Here is a 19,219-nt window from a genome sequence, read left to right as displayed (position 1 = left end):
ATACGCAACAGAGAAGATAATAATCTTTTTATCGAGGGCTGTGGTTCCATCCTGGTCATGTTGTTAGCAAAAGACATGGCATAAACGCGTGGGAAAGAGGCCGGAAAGCTGTATCTTTCTTTCCTCCCAGGTAACTTTAAAGTCTCTGATTGGTCAAATCGGTGTATGCAGAGCAAGGACAGGTCTCCCATCTTCGAGTGCGACGCTCCAGTTAGTGATTGGCTTGTTCAAATGGTTCAAATGGATCTGAGCACTATGGGACTTAACAGCTGAGGTCATCAGTCCCCTAGAACTTAGAACTACTTAAACCTAACTAACCTAAGAACATCACACAGACATCCATGCCCGAGGCAGGATTCGAACCTGCGACCGTAGCGGTCGCGCGGTTCCAGACTGAAGCGCCTAGAACCGCTCGGCCAAACCGGCTGGCTGATTGGCTTGTGCTGAAGTGGGAGTAGTCTATGACGTAAATGGACTTTTGATACCGTGCCGGCGAGGAGAGCGGAGAGAAAGAGAAGTGGTGACTCTTGTACAGGCGCTTTGCTGGTAAAGAACTGCAGGTCTCTACCTAAACGGTGAGACTTGTGTCCTTCGCTAGTGTGCCACTTGGAGCCTGTGCCAGCCACCTTCTGAACCGTGAGAGGTACTGCTTCTAGCACCACGCACAACGAGTGATGTGTGGGTGTACTTATTTGTCTTGAGTCGGCCGTCTAAACATTTGACATATTCCGTCACACATAGTCGTGGAACAGAGACAAATTCGTTTGGCAGACCAGCAAACGGGTACACCTGCACATTAGAATCCACCGAGGTTTCAGAGGCTCATAGGGAAGTACCTGCTTTCCGAATTAGCCGAACGTGAGACTGCGTACTTGGATTTTTCGGTCGCGCGCCATTAATAAGAGATTGCTGCCGTCCGTGACTTCAGTCGCCGAACGCATCGTGGTGTGCCGCCATGACCAGCGGAAGGGTAAAGTATTCGTTGCTATGGCGTAGATCTCCAATATATGTTTCTTAGCACCCTGTTCTTTCGAACTATATTTTTCTTTTTGGAATAGTAGAGTATAGATGCTTGATGGTAATGTGGTTTTTGTGCCAAACCCCGGATTCACGTGTATGGAGTCAGATAAAGCGATTAGTGTTCTGGTTAGTGTCGTGTGTCGATCCCCAGCTGATGACTTTGTCCACCATAGACCCCATATTAGTGAAAGCGTTTGTCAAATAAAAAATGTTTGTGTGACGTTTCTTTAGCCATTTTTTTGTCTTGTGATGCTAAGAATTAAGAAATTTATTGTATTTAGATCACAACTCTTCCCTGTGTTCTGATTAACATTACCTATCACATTTTTATTAAGGTCCTGATTATAAAAGTAAGTAGCAAGTTTTCATGTAAAGCAAAAAGAAACATCATCAGGGCAAAATGAATAATGTTGTGGCACCTTAGAATAAGTGTCCCATTGAACCCATATGATGATTAATTAATAACAGATTGCTGCCGTCCGTGACTTCAGTCGCCGAACGCATCGCGGTGTGCCGCCATGACCAGCAGAAGGGTAAAGTATTCGTTGCTATGGCGTAGATCTCCAATATTTGATTCTTAGCACTATCCGAAAATTACCTCGAGCAATTAAACAGAGAACCGACTCGTGGAGATAACATCTTGGACCTACTGATAACAAACAGACCCGAACTTTTCGACTCTGTATGTACAGAACAGGGAATCAGTGATCATAAGGCCGTTGCAGCATCCCTGAATATGGAAGTTAATAGGAATATAAAAAAAGGGAGGAAGGTTTATCTGTTTAGCAAGAGTAATAGAAGGCAGATTTCAGACTACCTAACAGATCAAAACGAAAATTTCTGTTCCGACACTGACAATGTTGACTGTTTATGGAAAAAGTTGAAGGCAATCGTAAAATGCGTTGTAGACAGGTACGTGCCGAGTAAAACTGTGAGGGACGGGAAAAATCCACCGCGGTTCAACAACAAAGTTAGGAAACTACTGCGAAAGCAAAGAGAGCTCCACTCCAAGTTTAAACGCAGCCAAAACCTCTCAGACAAACAGAAGCTAAACGATGTCAAAGTTAGCGTAAGGAGGGCTATGCGTGAAGCGTTCAGTGAATTCGAAAGTAAAATTCTATGTATCGACTTGACAGAAAATCCTAGGAAGTTCTGGTCTTACGTTAAATCAGTAAGCGGCTCGAAACAGCATATCCAGACACTACGGGATGATGATGGCATTGAAACAGAGGATGACACGCGTAAAGCTGAAATACTAAACACCTTTTTCCAAAGCTGTTTCACAGAGGAAGACCGCACTGCAGTTCCTTCTCTAAATCCTCGCACAAACGAAAAAATGGCTGACATCGAAATAAGTGTCCAAGGAATAGAAAAGCAACTGGAATCTCTCAATAGAGGAAAGTCCACTGGACCTGAAGGGATACCAATTCGATTCTACACAGAGTACGCGAAAGAACTTGCCTCCCTTCTAACAGCCGTGTACCGCAAGTCTCTAGAGGAACGGAGGGTTCCAAATGATTGGAAAAGAGCACAGATAGTCCCAGTCTTCAAGAAGGGTCGTCGAGCAGATGCGCAAAACTATAGACCTATATCTCTGACGTCGATCTGTTGTATGATTTTAGAACATGTTTTTTGCTCGAGTATCATGTCGTTTTTGGAAACCCAGAATCTACTATGTAGGAATCAACATGGATTCCGGAAACAGCGATCGTGTGAGACCCAACTCGCTTTATTTGTTCATGAGACCCAGAAAATATTAGATACAGGCTCCCAGGTAGATGCTATTTTTCTTGACTTCCGGAAGGCGTTCGATACAGTTCCGCACTGTCGCCTGATAAACAAAGTAAGAGCGTACGGAATATCAGACCAGCTGTGTGGCTGGATTGAAGAGTTTTTAGCAAACAGAACACAGCATGTTGTTATCAATGGAGAGACGTCTACAGACGTTAAAGTAACCTCTGGCGTGCCACAGGGGAGTGTTATGGGACCATTGCTTTTCACAATATATATAAATGACCTAGTAGATAGTGTCGGAAGTTCCATGCGGCTTTTCGCGGATGATGCTGTAGTATACAGAGAAGTTGCAGCATTAGAAAATTGTAGTGAAATGCAGGAAGATCTGCAGCTGATAGGCACTTGGTGCAGGGAGTGGCAACTGACCCTTAACGTAGACAAATGTAATGTATTGCGAATACATAGAAAAAAGGATCCTTTATTGTATGATTATATGATAGCGGAACAAACACTGGTAGCAGTTACTTCTGTAAAATATCTGGGAGTATGCGTGCGGAACGATTTGAAGTGGAATGATCATATAAAATTAATTGTTGGTAAGGCGGGTACCAGGTTGAGATTCATTGGGAGAGTGCTTAGAAAATGTAGTCCATCAACAAAGGAGGTGGCTTACAAAACACTCGTTCGACCTATACTTGAGTATTGCTCATCAGTGTGGGATCCGCACCAGATCGGTCTGACGGAGGAGATAGAGAAGATCCAAAGAAGAGAGGCGCGTTTCGTCACAGGGTTATTTGGTAACCGTGATAGCGTTACGGAGATGTTTAATAAACTCAAGTGGCAGACTCTGCAAGAGAGGCGCTCTGCATCGCGGTGTAGCTTGCTCGCCAGGTTTCGAGAGGGTGCGTTTCTAGATGAGGTATCGAATATATTGCTTCCCCCTACTTATACCTCCCGAGGAGATCACGAATGTAAAATTAGAGAGGTTAGAGCGTTCACGGAGGCTTTCAGACAGTCGTTCTTCCCGCGAACCATACGCGACTGGAACAGGAAAGGGAGGTAATGACAGTGGCACGTAAAGTGCCCTCCGCCACATACCGTTGGGTGGCTTGCGGAGTATAAATGTAGATGTAGATGTAGATGATCGATACGGATTAATTGAATTACCATGTATCCTTTCCCTCACTATCTTTACCAAGTATCTGTTCCGTAGATTTATGACCTTATCTCGTCACAAAATAAAGTCGCACTACTAGTCACCGTCGGCTGTGGCCGTTTTCTGTTGTAAACAGTCAGAATTTTTGATAACATAGTTGAAAGAAACAGGGGAGGAGGTGCTAGGCGGCCGAACTCCGTCGAGAACAAACGAGAACCATCTACACTCTTTTGCACGCCGTTAAGTAAAACAAGGCGAATCACAGTGAACGAAACGATAGTGTTGGTGTGTAATGTGGCAAACAGGAGTTGTAAGTCCTTTCTTACCAGCAGCACTAATACTCTTATGCTGCGAGTTGGTCTTTCTCTTAAGCTGGGTGGGAGACTGGAACCCGACAGCATTGTGTGTTAGTTGTCTGCCACTCTTGCGACATCAACATCGAGTAAAATGCTATGTGAGTGAATAATTAAACAATTTATTTCCAGTCTTTAAGGAGTGGGCACCTATTTTACAACGACAGCTCCGTCACAGTGAGACAACAATATAGATCTGTATTGACTATACAGTATTTATTGCTTAAGGATCACATTGCCTAGATCTGTTGTAGGACTATGGAATTAAAAAAAAACTACAGAACAAATATCCATTTAATTACAATAGTTTTATTCTATTAATGTTCTGTATGAATTCATCAAAAGAAAAGAGACTGTTCTTCAGTTATCGCCGTACGAATCATAGATTTACTAGTTTTGGCAAACAACTTTACAACAGAAAATTATTGGTATTTGACGGAACTATCCAAGTCTTGGATGATTAATGTAATATAATTGGAAGACTGTTTAGGATACACGATAACCTTCCTTACAGTTAGGCAAGATGAAACGGATACTAGATCCTTCAATTACAATCCAATTTCCTAAGGCAACACCAGTAGCTCACAGAGATGCCAATATGAAACAGATACTAGATCTTGCAAAATATGATCTAGTTTAGGAATGTAACACAAGTTGCGTAATTTTACTACATAAACTGTTAGTAGTGCAAGATGTAAAGTGCGACAATTTTTCAAAGAACGCATCGAAACGCGTCAGGGCGAAGAGGCAGGAGGCGTCTTCGTCTCTCCGTGGCCAGGCAGCACCGCTGTCATCTACTCGTTGTCCCCGATTTTCCTCTTAACATCTCGAAACCTCATCTCTCTTTCACAAGTCTTGTTGGAGGGGAGGATTTCCATCTTTTGCCACAGTGACAATCGCTGTTTTCTTAAGATTCCTCAAAATAAACGGGAAAGCCACCGAAATTTCCCTTCCATCTCTTACAAATTGTAATTCTCCATGCAGAGGTCAGCATGGCCTTAAGAGGAGACTCCCGATCATTTGCCGAGCCCTTTGCGTGAGAGCGCAAATGCGAGCTAAGCAGTTTGGTTGGATGCTCACTCCAGAACTGCAAAAGCATTTAGTTTTCCCACAGCAAACTGCAGAAACTGCAAGCTTGCTATTTGTATCAGCCCAAACAGGATGGTGCGGTTCGCTACGGTCCGCAACCCCCTAGGCAACCACTGTGGACGGGGGACAGGCATCAAAGGCATGCGATGCCGTTCCGACAGAATTAGGGACGCACACCCGTCTGCTGATTCTGCGAATCCACCCTTCTCTGTTGCGACAAGTATTTCTTGGTGTGCTCGTGGAGAACCACCCAAGCTTTCACGTGCAGCTATGGTCTGCGTTTCCGTCGAGGCAAAATTATGATTTTATGGCTGAGTCCTTGCAGCCGTACCTCATCTTGTGCGTATTGGAGAAATGTGGAAATAAAATTACGAATTGTCGTGTCACTCCACATTTGGCGATATGGCAACTCCAGTCTTAGCAGAGAGCACGAGATACGTGCAGATTACGGTAAAACATATGACCTTAGCAAATACACGAAAAAGGGCATTGGCTGAAGCTGCTGAAGAGGGCAGGAAATGCTGCTCGTGTCACCTATGGAAAATGTATTTAGGAATGTTACAAACGTTCCGGCGGTTTTGTCCCACAATCGTGAAGTCCACTCATTCCAAGAAAAAAAGGATGACATTTATTTGTATGCGTACCCGCTTATGACGATTCTGTGAGATCCATTACCGTGAGGTTTACACATACTTTCGTTGAGTGTATTTTGAAGTCAGGAGTTTGAAAGTCATCCACGAAACTAAACATACATCTTCATATACACTAAAACCCCAAAGAAACTGGTATAGGCATGCATATTCAAATACAGAGATATGTAAACAGGCAGAAAATGGTGCTGCGGTCGGTAACGACTATATTAGAAAACAAGTGTCGGGCGCAGTTGTTAGGTCGGTTACTTCTGTTACAATGGCAAGTTATCAAGATTTAAGTGAGTCTGAACGTGGTGTTATAGTCGACGGCCGGCCGCTGTGGCCGAGCGGTTCAAGGCGTTTCAGTCTGGCACCGCGCGACTGCTACGGTCGCAGGTTCGAATCCTGCCTCGGGCATGGATGTGTGTGATGTCCTTACGTTAGTTAGGTTTAAGTATTCTAAGTTCTAGGGGACTGATGACCTCAAATGTTAAGTCCCATAGTGCTCAGAGCCATTAGAACCATATAGTCGACGCACGAGCGTTGGGTCACAGCATTTCCAAGGTAGCAATGAAGTGGGGATATTCCCGTACGACTAGTTCACGAGTGTACCGTGAATGTCAGAAATCCGATAAAACATAAAATCTCCGACACCGCTGCGGCTGGATACAGATCCTGCAAAAACGGGACGAACGACGACTGAAGAGAAGTGTTCTTCGTGACAGAAGTGCAACCCTTGCTGCAGATTTCAATGCTGGGCCATCAACAAGTGACAGCGTGCGAACCATTCAACGAAACATCATTGATATGGGATTTAGGAACCGAAGGCCCACTCGTGTACCCTTCATTATTGCACGACACAAAGCTTTACATCTCGCCTGGGCCCGTCAAGACCAACATTGGATTGTTGATAACCGAAAATATGTTTCCTGGTTGGACGAGTCTCGTTTCAACTTGTATCGAGTGGATGGACGTGAACGGGACTGTTAAAGCTGGTGGAGGCTCGGTAATGATGTGGGGCGTATGCGGTTGGTGTGACATGGGGTCCCTGTTATACGTCTAGATACGACTCTGACAGAAGACACGTACGTAAGCATCCCACCTGATCACCTGATCCATTGATGTCTATTGCGTATTCCGAATGACTTCGGCAATTCCACATTGTGACACCCCACACGTCCAGAATTGCTACAGAGCGGCTCAAGTAACAATCTTCTGAGTTTCAACAGTTTCGGGGGCTACCAAACTCCCCAGACATGAACTTATTGAGCATATCTGGGATGCTTTGGAACGTGCTGTTCAGCAGAGTTCTCCACCCCCTCGTACTCTTACGGATTTATGGACAGCCCAGCAGGATTCATGGTGTTAATTCCCTCCAGCACTACTTCAGACTTTAGTCGAGTTCACGCCACGTCGTGTTGCGGCACTTCCCCGTGCTCTCGGGAGCGCTACACGATATTAGGCAAATGTACCAGTTTCTTTGGCTCTTCATTGTGTATGTATAAACCTATATCTATGTGAATACACATGCAATTCATTCTTATGTTCATAATAGAACAACTTTCAGAATATTTCTGCAACGTTTCACTCTCGTATAAAGAAGCAGCGGCATCAGAAGGATTCATCTATTGCGAATAACAGCTGGAGGGATTGGCGACATGAGAAATACGTGATCCATGCTCACAGATCGTTTCTCATACTGCCTTGTAAGCAGCAGTCGATCTGTGGGAACAGGCCTAAGCTTAATCCCTGAGCGGTGTTTGTGTTTACGTTTGACTCGCGAATAGTAGGTCGGAAAAATGAACACCTAAACCTTTCCGTGCGACCTCTGAATTTACCTCTGCAGGTCGGAGTCAACAAAAAAATTTGGCATTCGAAGGAGAAAGCTGTTGTTTCAACTTTCGTGATTAGGTCTCACTGCAATCAAAAAAATCAAATGGCTCTTAGCACTATGGAACTTAACTTCTGAGCTCAGCAATCCCCTAGCACTTAGAATTACTTAAACCTAACTAACCTAAGGGCATCACACACATTCATGCCCGAGGCAGGATTCGAACCTGCGTCACTGCAATCAAGAACACCTTTGTTTTAATGATTGCTACCCCACTCGCTTTTCATATTTACTCATCAAAACAAATAGTTTACTTTCCACTTGCTTAGCATCATTAAATGTGACAAGAAGCAGTGTTTCAAAGGAAATAATTCGAAAACTGTAAATTTATAATTATATCACACGAAAAAAGAATTGTTTACATTTGTTATCATACTGTCGGTCTGTCCGTCCTCTGTTACGAATCCTTTTTCTCAGGAACAAGTCGAGGTATCAAGCAGAAATTTATGGCACGTATTAAGGCCTACAGTCCCTTGGCAGTGAACAAATTTAAGCTTCTAAGTCAGTACAGTCAAAAGATACGGCCATTTATGTCACACACTTTGATACTCGCAAACTCACTTATCTTATCCTTTAGAGTTCTTCTCGTTGACCTAGAATCATGAAATTTGTTAATTTGTAATTGTATCCCACGAAAAAATACTTCTTTTGTCATTTATTATCCAACGTTAAACTTGGAATTTTAAAACAATCATCAGTTCTGTAGTCGGGCTGGCTGGGTCGCAATGGCAAAAGTCAAACAGCGGCCAATGACCTGCTCATATGAAAGGTTTCGGAATTTATCCGTCATTAGCTATCCAGAAGCGACACTGCACGTAGATATGGCGTTTTAAGTCGTATGTGAAAGAAACATTCGCAGGCTACTCTGGATATGTGATGACGGATAAATCCCGAAATGTGTCATACGAGCAACAAAGCCCTTCCCTGCGTGACTTCTGACTTCTACCACTGCGACCCACGCGGTCTGGAAGGAGAACTACTGATTACTATAATAACGGTCGTCTGCCTCCTGCATGACATTATGTCTCGTTTATGTTAATGAAATCAAAATATTCTCGAAAATCTTGGAATCCCTGTGACCGATACCTTGTCAGTATCAATGTAGTTAATAGGCAAAAATGGTCGAGATTCTCGATTTCCGGATCGGATGAACTGTCTGTATACACAATTAAGTCTGTTCGGAACCCTCAGTGCGTGAGACCCACTAGCACCCGGCCAGTTTTTTGATCTTCTGATGCCTCTACAACACGGTAAACAACAGCATCATCTAAAAACTGTCCAAGAGAATTGCTCTCCTAAGCCGTTTATATAGACTGAGTCCAGCAGAGGCCCTAAAACACCTTCTTGGGTAACCCCAGATATGACTTCTTTTTTAATAGATAGCTTCCTGTCAGTTACTAAAGTCGCACACCTGAAACGATATTACACAGACACGCAGCTTTATTACAAGCAACATTTGAGGAACCGTGTCAATCTGGAAATCCGAATTAACTTGAGTCCCCTATCGACACCAGTCATTATTTAGTGTGACAGAGAGATAGTCATGTTTCACAATTTATTTTCTGAATCCTCGGTTTTTGTATATCAGTAGATCGTTTTCTTTGAGGTATTTTGTAATATTGGCTCTTCAAAATAAACCACAAGAGGCGATAAGAAAATACAAATACACCTGAGTTACCCTACAAACAACACTGAAATCTTTGTTTTGTAAATGAAACTGCCTTTTCCTGCTGCTAGTTACTTTATTTATCCCATACCTGTTTCGCTTTTTCCTGTTCTAAGACATCATTAGTGGGATCTATAACGCTACAGTTTCGATAGTTATAGATTATCAAACAGTTCACTTTGCGATTTTTTTGTAAAAAGTAATTACTTACGATTTGCTGATCTGCATTTCCTCACATCTGGTCTGGAGGTCCACTACTACCTTTATCACTGCCATATAATCACATCTTTGTGTTCTGGCCTTCCTCACACTGTTCACCACGTTTCTCACTCTTTTTTGTGGTGTAATATTGTTCTTTTGTCACTCGATACAACTATTTCGTCGTACGTTGTTTTCACAACGTAAATATTGCGACTACATTACGTGTTTCATCTTCTTTGGTGTGTTTACCTATTTGCTGCCAACCTAACGAAGTCAATGTTCGAGTCTAACTTCTATTTATGATGTTTATCCCGTGTGTGTGTGTATGAGTGAGAGAGAGAGGGGGACAGGGACGAACAGATTTTTTTTTTTTCTTCAAAACTTTGGTGACAGCTATTTGACTTTTCGTTTCATCATTCTGTGGAGGGGTTCATGGATGAGTGAGTGTAAAGATGTTGGGTTCTATTATTACTATATTGGACAGTATTATTATATTAATCCTTTTTGCGAACATTATTCTACTATTTTGTCTATTAGTGTAAATAATTAATTGCTTGGCATGTGTACTTGGTCGTTCAACTGGATTTTTCCTTCTTCTTTGGTTTTCTGTATGTGGTAATTATCTTGCATGGTTAGGAGGAGTTTTTTATTTTTGATTCTAATTATTTCCGTGTCATATTCTCTAGTGGTTGGTTTGTGGTCATTTTCTCTAAGGTGTTCTGCAAATGTGGAATGGTTTGTCCCATATTTCCAGGCTCTCATGTGTTCTTTGTATCTGACACCAAATGTTCTACCTGATTAGATTAGATTAGTACTTGTTCCATAGATCATGAATACAACACTTCGTAATGATGTGGAACGTGTCAGGTTAATAAAAGGTGTCTATACAAGATATTACATTACACAAAATATTATATGACACTCAATATTTTTAATTTTTTGTGGGGGTTGGGAAATTACCCACTTACTATATCCAAAAATTCATCTAATGAGTAGAAGGAGTTGCCATTAAGAAATTCTTTTAATTTCCTTTTAAATGCTATATGGATATCTGTCAGACTTTTGAAGCTATTAGGTAAGTGACCAAAGACTTTTGTGGGAGCATAATTTACTCCCTTCTGAGCCAAAGTTAGATTTAATTTTGAGTAGTGAAGATCATCCTTTCTCCTAGCGTTGTAGCCATGTACACTGCTATTACTTTTGAATTCGTTCGGATTGTTAAAAACAAATTTCATAAGTGAATATATATATTGTGAGGCTACAGTGAAGATTTCTAGCTCTTTAAAGAAGTGTCTGCAGGATGATTTTGGATGAGCTCCAGCAATTATTCTGATTACACGCTTTTGTGCAATGAACACTCTTTTACTCAATGATGAGTTACCCCAGAATATGATGCCATACAAAAGCTGAGAATGACAATAGGTGTGGTAAGCTAATATACTCAGATGTATATCGCCAAAATTTGCAATGACCCTAATAGCATAAGCAACTGAACTCAAAAGTTTCAGCAGATCCTCAGTGTGTTTTTCCAGTTCAACACCTCATCAATGCATACACCTGGAAATTTCGAATATTCTACCTTAGCTACAGATTTCTGATCGAAGTCTTTATTTATTAATGATGTCATTGCATTTACTATGTGGAACTGTATATACTGTGTTTTGTCAATGTTTAATGAGAGCCCATTTGCAGAGAACCACTTACTGATTTTCTGAAAAACATCGTTTACAATTTCACCAGTTAATTCTTGTCTGTTGGGTGTGATAGCTATACTTGTATCATTGGCAAAAAGTACCAGCTTTGCATCTTCGTGAATATAGAATGGCAAGTCATTAATATATATTAAGAACAGCAGAGGACCTAAGACCGAACCTTGTGGCACCCCATTCTTGATTGTTCCCCAGTTTGAGAAATCACCAGTGTTTTGCATGTTATGTGAACTTTCTGCACTCTTCCAGTTAGGTACGATTTAAACCATTTGAGCACTGTCCCATTCATACCACAGTACTTGAGCTTATCTAGAAGTGTTCCATGATTTGCACAATCAAAAGCCTTTGATAGATCACAAAAAATCCCAATGGGTGACTTCCAGTTATTCAGAGCATTTAACATTTCAGTAGTGAAAGTATATACAGCATTTTCCGTTGAAAAACCCTTTTGGAAACCAAACCGACATTTTGTTAAAACTTTAGTTTAACGAAGGTATGAAGCTACTCTACAATACATTACTTTTTCAGGAATTTTGGATAAGGCAGTCAGAAGAGAGATTGGGTAGTAGTTGTTGACATCAAACGTATCCCCTTTTTGATGCAGTGGTTTAACAATGGCATACTTCGGTCTATCTAGGAAAATACCCTGCTTCAGAGAGCTATTACATATGTGAGTAAGAATCCCACTTATTTCTTGGGAACAAGCTTTTATTATCCTGCTGGAAATGCTATCAATTCCATGTGAGCTTTTATTCTTGAGAGAGTTTATTATCTTCCTAATTTCAGAAGGAGAGGTGGGTGAAATTTAAATTGTATCAAATGGTGTGGGTAAGGCCTATTCCATTAACTGCCTTGCTCCTTCTAATGAACATTTAGATCCTATTTTCTCTACAACATTTAAAAAATGATTATTCAAAATGTTTTCGACTTCTGGCTTGTTTTTATCAAGTTTCCATTTGATTTGATGGTGATGCCGTCATCCTGTAATCTTGGTTGCCCTGCCTCCCTTGTAATAATATTCCAAATTGCTTTGATTTTGTTATCAGAGGTATTAATCTCAGACATGATGCACATGCTTCTAGACTTTTTAATAACCTTTGATTTTGTTATCAGAGGTATTAATCTCAGACATGATGCACATGCTTCTGGACTTTGATTTTCTTATCAGAGGTATTAATCTCAGACATGATGCACATGCTTCTGGACTTTTTAATAACCTTTCTTAATGTAGCACAGTAGTTTTTATAATATTTGGCTGTTTCTGGGTCATTACTCTTTCTTGTTGTTAGTTACAGTTCCCTTTTGTGGTTACAAGATATTTTAATTCCTTTAGTAAACCAAGGTTTTTTGCATGGTTTCTTATAATTCGATTTAACTACTTTCTTGGGGAAAGAGTTTTCAAATTCTCTTACAAGTGTATCACGAAATAAGTTACATTTTAAATTAGCATCGGGTTCCTTGTACACCACATCCCAGTCTAACTGCTGAAGACTTTCTCTGAAATTTCTAATTGTTGAGTCATTAATTGAACACACAGTTTTGGATGGTAGTTTTGAATTACTGAATGGAACTACGTCATATACTGTAACTAGCTGAGCATCATGATAAGAAAACCCATTCTCAACAGGACAAGAATTTATGTTTTTAAACCTATCCTGGTCTATAAAAGTGTTATCTATCAATGTGCTGCTGTCCTTTACCACCCGAGTATGAAAATTAATGACAGATGTCAAATTGAAAGAACTGAGCAAGACTTCCAGGTCATTCTTCCTATTACACTCTTTCAGTGAATCAACATTGAAGTCCCGACAAATAATAATTTGCTTTTCCCTATCTGACAGATAGCACAATAAGGCATCCAAGTTTTCCAGGAATAAATGAAAGTTTCCTGAAGGGGACCTATATACTGTTACAATTACAAAAGAGCCGTCCTTCAGTTTAAGTTGACAGGCACATGCTTCTATATGTTGCTCTAGACAAAACTTTTTTGTATCTAAGCTTCCTACACAGTGATAACTTTTGACATATATGGCAACTCCTCCTCCCACCTTATTCTCTGTACTCATATGTGCAGCTAGTTTATAACCACTGATATTTACCTTTTGCATATCAGACACAGTGTGATTCTCAGACAGCCATAGTATATCTATTACAGTATCAGATTCAATGTCATGTAAACAAACCAGGAGCTCATCTACTTTATTCTTCAATCCCGGAATATTTTGGTGAAAAATGGTAACATTATTTTTTACTTTACTTTTGTGAGAATCTACTTTTTTCTTTAATCCACCAATATTTTGGTTAAATATGGTAACTTTATTATTTACTCTCCTGTTGTGAGAATTTTGAGAGCTTTGGACCTCTTTAGCATCTGCCTGGCTGAACTTCTCATTGGACACTGATATTAGTCTAAAAAAGAGGTACATCCATGAGAACTAGTGTCCCACCTTATGGATTTCGCTAACAATCCTGCCAGTTTACCCTTCCCTTTCCTCTTGAGATGTAGGCCATGCCTTGTGAAATCCCCCGTATCAATAGCCTCAACAAGGAAACAATCCAATGTGGCCACCCTATGCAACTGATCCAACTCCATATTTACCCTCCTGACAGAGCGGTTCAACTGGGGCTGATCATGCCACACGAAAGCAGGCACCAGCCCAACATTGGTATGGGTCGTTGCCGAGGCTATTTTCACCAGGTCACCCTCAATACTGTAGCCCTGATTCCTATCAATGGAGTGGGAAACATCCCACTCCACCCACTATCATCACATGATCCTGCTTTGTGAATCCCTTGCACAAGGAACCTATATCCTCTACCACCTGGCTAAGACTTGCACTTGGCTTGAAAAAGTTTGTGACCTGGTACCTGTCACCTAATTTTTCCTGCAAAATCTGGCCCACACCTCTTCCATGGCTGCTACCTAGCAACAGAACGTTCCTCTCACTTCCTACTTTTTTTGATACAGTTGATTTCCTAGGGAGATTCTGTTGCATCTTAACTACATCTACTTCTACTGGAGCCTCTTCCTTACTTAACTGTGGTAGCAAGACAAATCTGTTCGTCCTATGTATGTGCCTTCACAAGTGTTACACTGTAGTTGATATATACTTGCTTTCTGGTATATGTCTCTGTTTTTTGTCAGTTTTGGGTGTATTTTTGTATAGGATTGTCTGTTGTGTGTGCTATGTTTATTCCATGTCTTTTGAAAATGTTGGTGATTTTATGGGTGAGTTTGTATTTGTACATCATTGTGTACCATCTTGTTTTTTCTTTCATCGTTTTCTGATTATCCTCTGTAGTCGTTATGGGATTGTGTGTTTGTGTTTGGTTCTGTTGTGTTGTTGTCTGTGGTCTGGAGCTTTCTGCTTTTATTTTCCTTTCAATTTTGTTGTTAAGCTTTGTGACTGTGTTATTACTGTATCCATTATTTTGTACTGTCTGCATTATTAGGTCCAGTTCCTTTAGACAGCTTCCTTTGGTGTGTGGTACTGTGTTGAGTCTATGGAGCACATGTCGAAGTACTGCTTGCCTTTGTGCATGTGGATGGTTCAAGGATTTGGAAATAATAATGTCCGTTGCTGTGGGTTTAAGGTAAATTTCAAACATACGCTTATTGTTTTGTTTTTTGATTGTTATATCCAGAATGTTAATTGGGTTGTTCTGTTCTCTTTCAATTGTTAATTTTATATTTTTATGTATCTTGTTGATGTCAGTATGTAGTTTTTTAATTTTTGTTTGTAGTTCATCTATTAAGCACAGGAGGTCATCCAGATACCTGAACCAATATAATATGTTGTATTCTTTTTCTACTATTTTTGTGAAAATGATCTGTTCAATGGGGTTTACAAAAATATTTGCTAAGGCTCCTGAAACTGGGGACCCCATTGGTAATCCATCATCTTGTAAATGAAATTCGTATTGAATTGGAAGTAATTTTGTTCCGCAATGAGCTCTATCAGTGTGCATATTTCCTTAATCTGTCCATCAGGGAGATGACTATAAGTTTTCAGATTCTTATCTATAATTTCTATTGTTTCTGGTACTGCTTAGGTGGAATACATGCTTTCTATATTAAATGAGAGGAGTATTGCTGTGTATGGGATTTTTATATCTTTTAGTTGTTGTATTAGTTGTGTAGTGTTTTTAATAGTTTGGTCTTCTTGTACCATGGAATTTTCAGACAGTAATTTTAACATGTATCCTGCGAGCTTGTACATGGGGGATTTTCTGAAATCCAGTATTGGCCTAACAGGAATATTCGGTTTGTGAATTTTAGGTTGGCTTTGGAGGACCAGTGGGACTGATCTGTGTCAAATTTCTTTCTCTGTGTTATCCAGTATAACGTCAATATTTTTCAGAGTGTGTTTTGTCTGGAACCTGTTCGTTGGGTCTGATTTTAATTTTGTAATGTTATTTTGTGAGATGAGTTCTTGTGTTTTTCAATGTATTTTTCTTTGTCTATCAGTACTACGATGTTCCCCTTGTCTGTTTTTGAAACGATAAGATTTTCATTTTGAAGTTTTCTCCTAAGTTTTCTGAGTGTTGCAGATTCTGTGTTGTTGTTGTTTTTGCGTTGTTGTGTTTTTATACTGATTATTATATGCTGTATTTCTTTTGTTTCTCTAGCGAATCCAGTGTTTACACTGCTATTTTCATTCCTATCTTCCCTTTTCAAAACACTTTCTGCTTCTATAATTAGATTTTCTAAGTAATCTTCATCTATTTCTGAATTTACGTTGTATTTTAATCCTTTCTCCAGCACCTGTCTTTCTTTACTGTTTAACTGTGTGTCCGTAAAGCTCACTAGTCTTGGGTAGACTTTGTGTGTGTTTTTCTTGGCTGTGTGTAAAGATATTATATTGTGATTGGAGTTTTTTGAGTTGGTTGATCTTTCTTCTATGAACTGTTTCCATTCTTTGTACACATTTGGAGAACACCTAAGAGAAAATGACCACAAACCAACCACTAGAGAAGATGGCTTGAAAATAATTAGAAGCAACAATAAAAAACACCTCCTAACCATGCAAGAAAATTACCACACACAGAAAACCTAAGCAGAAGGGAAAAGCCTGTTGAACGACCAAGTACACATGCCAAGCAATTAATTATTTACACTAATAGACAAAATAATAGAATAATGTTCACAAAAGGATTAATATAATAATACTGTCCAATATAGTAATAATAGAACCCAACATCTTTACACTCACTTGTCCATGAACCCCTCCACAGAATAATGAAACGAAAAGTCAAATCAGCTGTCACCAAAGATTTAAAAAAAAGAAAAATCTCTTCGGCTCTATCCCCCTCCTCTCTCTCTCTCACGCCTACACACACACACGGGATAAACATCATAAATAGAAGTTAGTCTCGAAGGTAGAGTTCGTTAGGTTGGCAGAAAATAGGTAAACACACCAAAGAAGATGGAACACGTAATGGAGTCGCAATATTTACGTTGTGAAAACAGTGTACGACGAAATAGTTGTATCGAGTGACAAAAGAACAATATTACACCACAAAAAAAGAGTGAGAAACACGGTGAACGATAAAAGTGGCAGTGGATCTCCAGACCAGATGTGAAGAAATGTAGATCAGCAAATCGTAAGTAACTATTTTTTTACAAAAAAATCGCGAAGTGAACTGTTTAATAAACTAAAACTAACGAAACTGTAGCGTTATAGATCCGACTGATGATGCCTTAGAACAGGAAAAGGCGAAACAGGTATGGGATAAATAAAGTAACTAGCAGCAGGAAAAGGCAGTTTTATTTACAAAACAAGTATTTATATGGTTGCTGCGAAGAATGGCCACACTAAAAAGCTTGTTAACACTGAAATCATTCAACACTCATGCGAAAGAACAAGTAACGGCACAAATAAATGCAGTTTACAATATCCAACAGCCTCAACGCTTCCAATATACATTGCAGTGATACTATTTAAAACGGCAACAGTAGCGAACACATAATCTGGGACAAACTGGAAGTCAACTACCTCGTTACATTAGAAAAAGTCAGATCCCGCTACATGAAACGAATCTTGGGCATCAGAAGACAGCAGCTTCAAGAACGTCTTACGTCGTAATGAAAGAAACTGTCTTCGTAGCAGACATCAGAATGCACATGCACGTGAAAAACACCAGGCCCTACGAAAGTAGACGCCAAATATAGAAAAACACAATTCTGTATGGGAACAACTTCCACTCAGCCGACACCATAATGACAAAAGAATGGAAACAGGCGAACTGCGAATTCCGACTTGTAGTAACATTATACGAAACACGTGGTTTCCACGAAAAGTTCTGTCAAAACAAGAGATTCCACATAGCCGAATGAAGACTATGTGCGTGAACTTCGCAATCCACACTGTGAAAGATATCAAGCAACAAACTGTAGGAAAGGACGAATGTGAATTATTAAGTTAGGACTAGACTGATGTAACTGTATTTGAATTTATACTGTAATTGTTTCGTATTATCACACTGCGTGGACTTTCATGAATAATAATAATCCTGGAACACATTACATGTTCCAAACTTCTACTACGAGGGCTGTTCGAAAAGTAAGGTCTATTCGGTCGTGAAATGAAAACCACAGTGAAAATAAAAGTAATTTTATTCGCAACACCTTCGAGCTCCCCTCCAAATAGTCGCCGCTCCGACTTAGAGATTTGTCGTAGCGTTGTACAAACTTTCCAGTACCGTCGTCACAGAAAGCGGCCGCCTGTGCTTTCCGCCAATTCTCTACCTTGGACTGCCTTTATTTGTTTGTGCCAGAATGTTGTCTTCGTAGCCAGCGGCTCATGTGAGCGGAGATGAACAACGGAGGGAGCCAATTAAGGGCTGTGTTGTGGGTGATCAAACACTTCTCATCGAAAACGCTGCAGGAGTTTCTTTATTGCCCCTACAGAATGCGGCTGAAAATTGCCTTGAAGAAAGAAACACATGACATTCATGTTATGTGGGCTGCATAACTTCAGGCGAAATCTCTCAGCAGACCAACATAATTGGCGGGAAACACTGTTGTTTTAGGCATTTCTACGTTATCACTTTTCTCTCTGATCTGAAAAGAGCGACGTGAAGCGATCAACAGGATCACTAAAGACACTGTCCAACACATCTGTGCGATGTTCCATCGGATTTTCACAGTGGTTTCTATTTCATGCCTAATCTGACCTTGCTTTCCGAATACGCCTCATGCAAATTGATGTCAGTGCTGTGGATCTATAATTCAATGGACTGTTTCTATTCCGTTTCTTATGTACTGTTGTGATTTGTGCAAATTTCCAGCAGTTAGATACAGCTGTATACGATTGCTAAAATGGAGGTGTTACACCAGTATCTACTTCTATACTCCGCAAGCCACCTGATGGTGTGTGGCGGAGGGTACCTTGAGTACCTCTATCGGTTATCCCTTCTATTCCAGTCTCGTATTGTTCGTGGAAAGAAAGATTGTTGGTATGCCTCTGTGTGGGCTCTAATCTCTCTGATTTTATCCTCATGGTCTCTTCGCGAGATATACGTAGGAGGGAGCAATATACTGCCTGACTCCTCGGTGAAGATATGTTCTCGAAACTTCAACAAAAGCCCGTACCGAGCTACTGAGCTTCTCTCTTGCAGAGTCTGCCACTGGTGTCTATATATCATCTCTGGAACGCTTTCGCGATTACTAAATGATCCTGTAACGAAGCGCGCTTCTCTCCGTTGGATCTTCTCTATCTCTTCTATCAACCCTATCTGGTACGGATCCCACACCGGTGAGCAGTAT

This window comes from Schistocerca serialis, chromosome 1 (assembly GCF_023864345.2).
Source record: "Schistocerca serialis cubense isolate TAMUIC-IGC-003099 chromosome 1, iqSchSeri2.2, whole genome shotgun sequence".
Lineage (NCBI taxonomy): Eukaryota > Metazoa > Arthropoda > Insecta > Orthoptera > Acrididae > Schistocerca > Schistocerca serialis.
Note: the sequence above shows the minus strand (reverse complement) of the source record.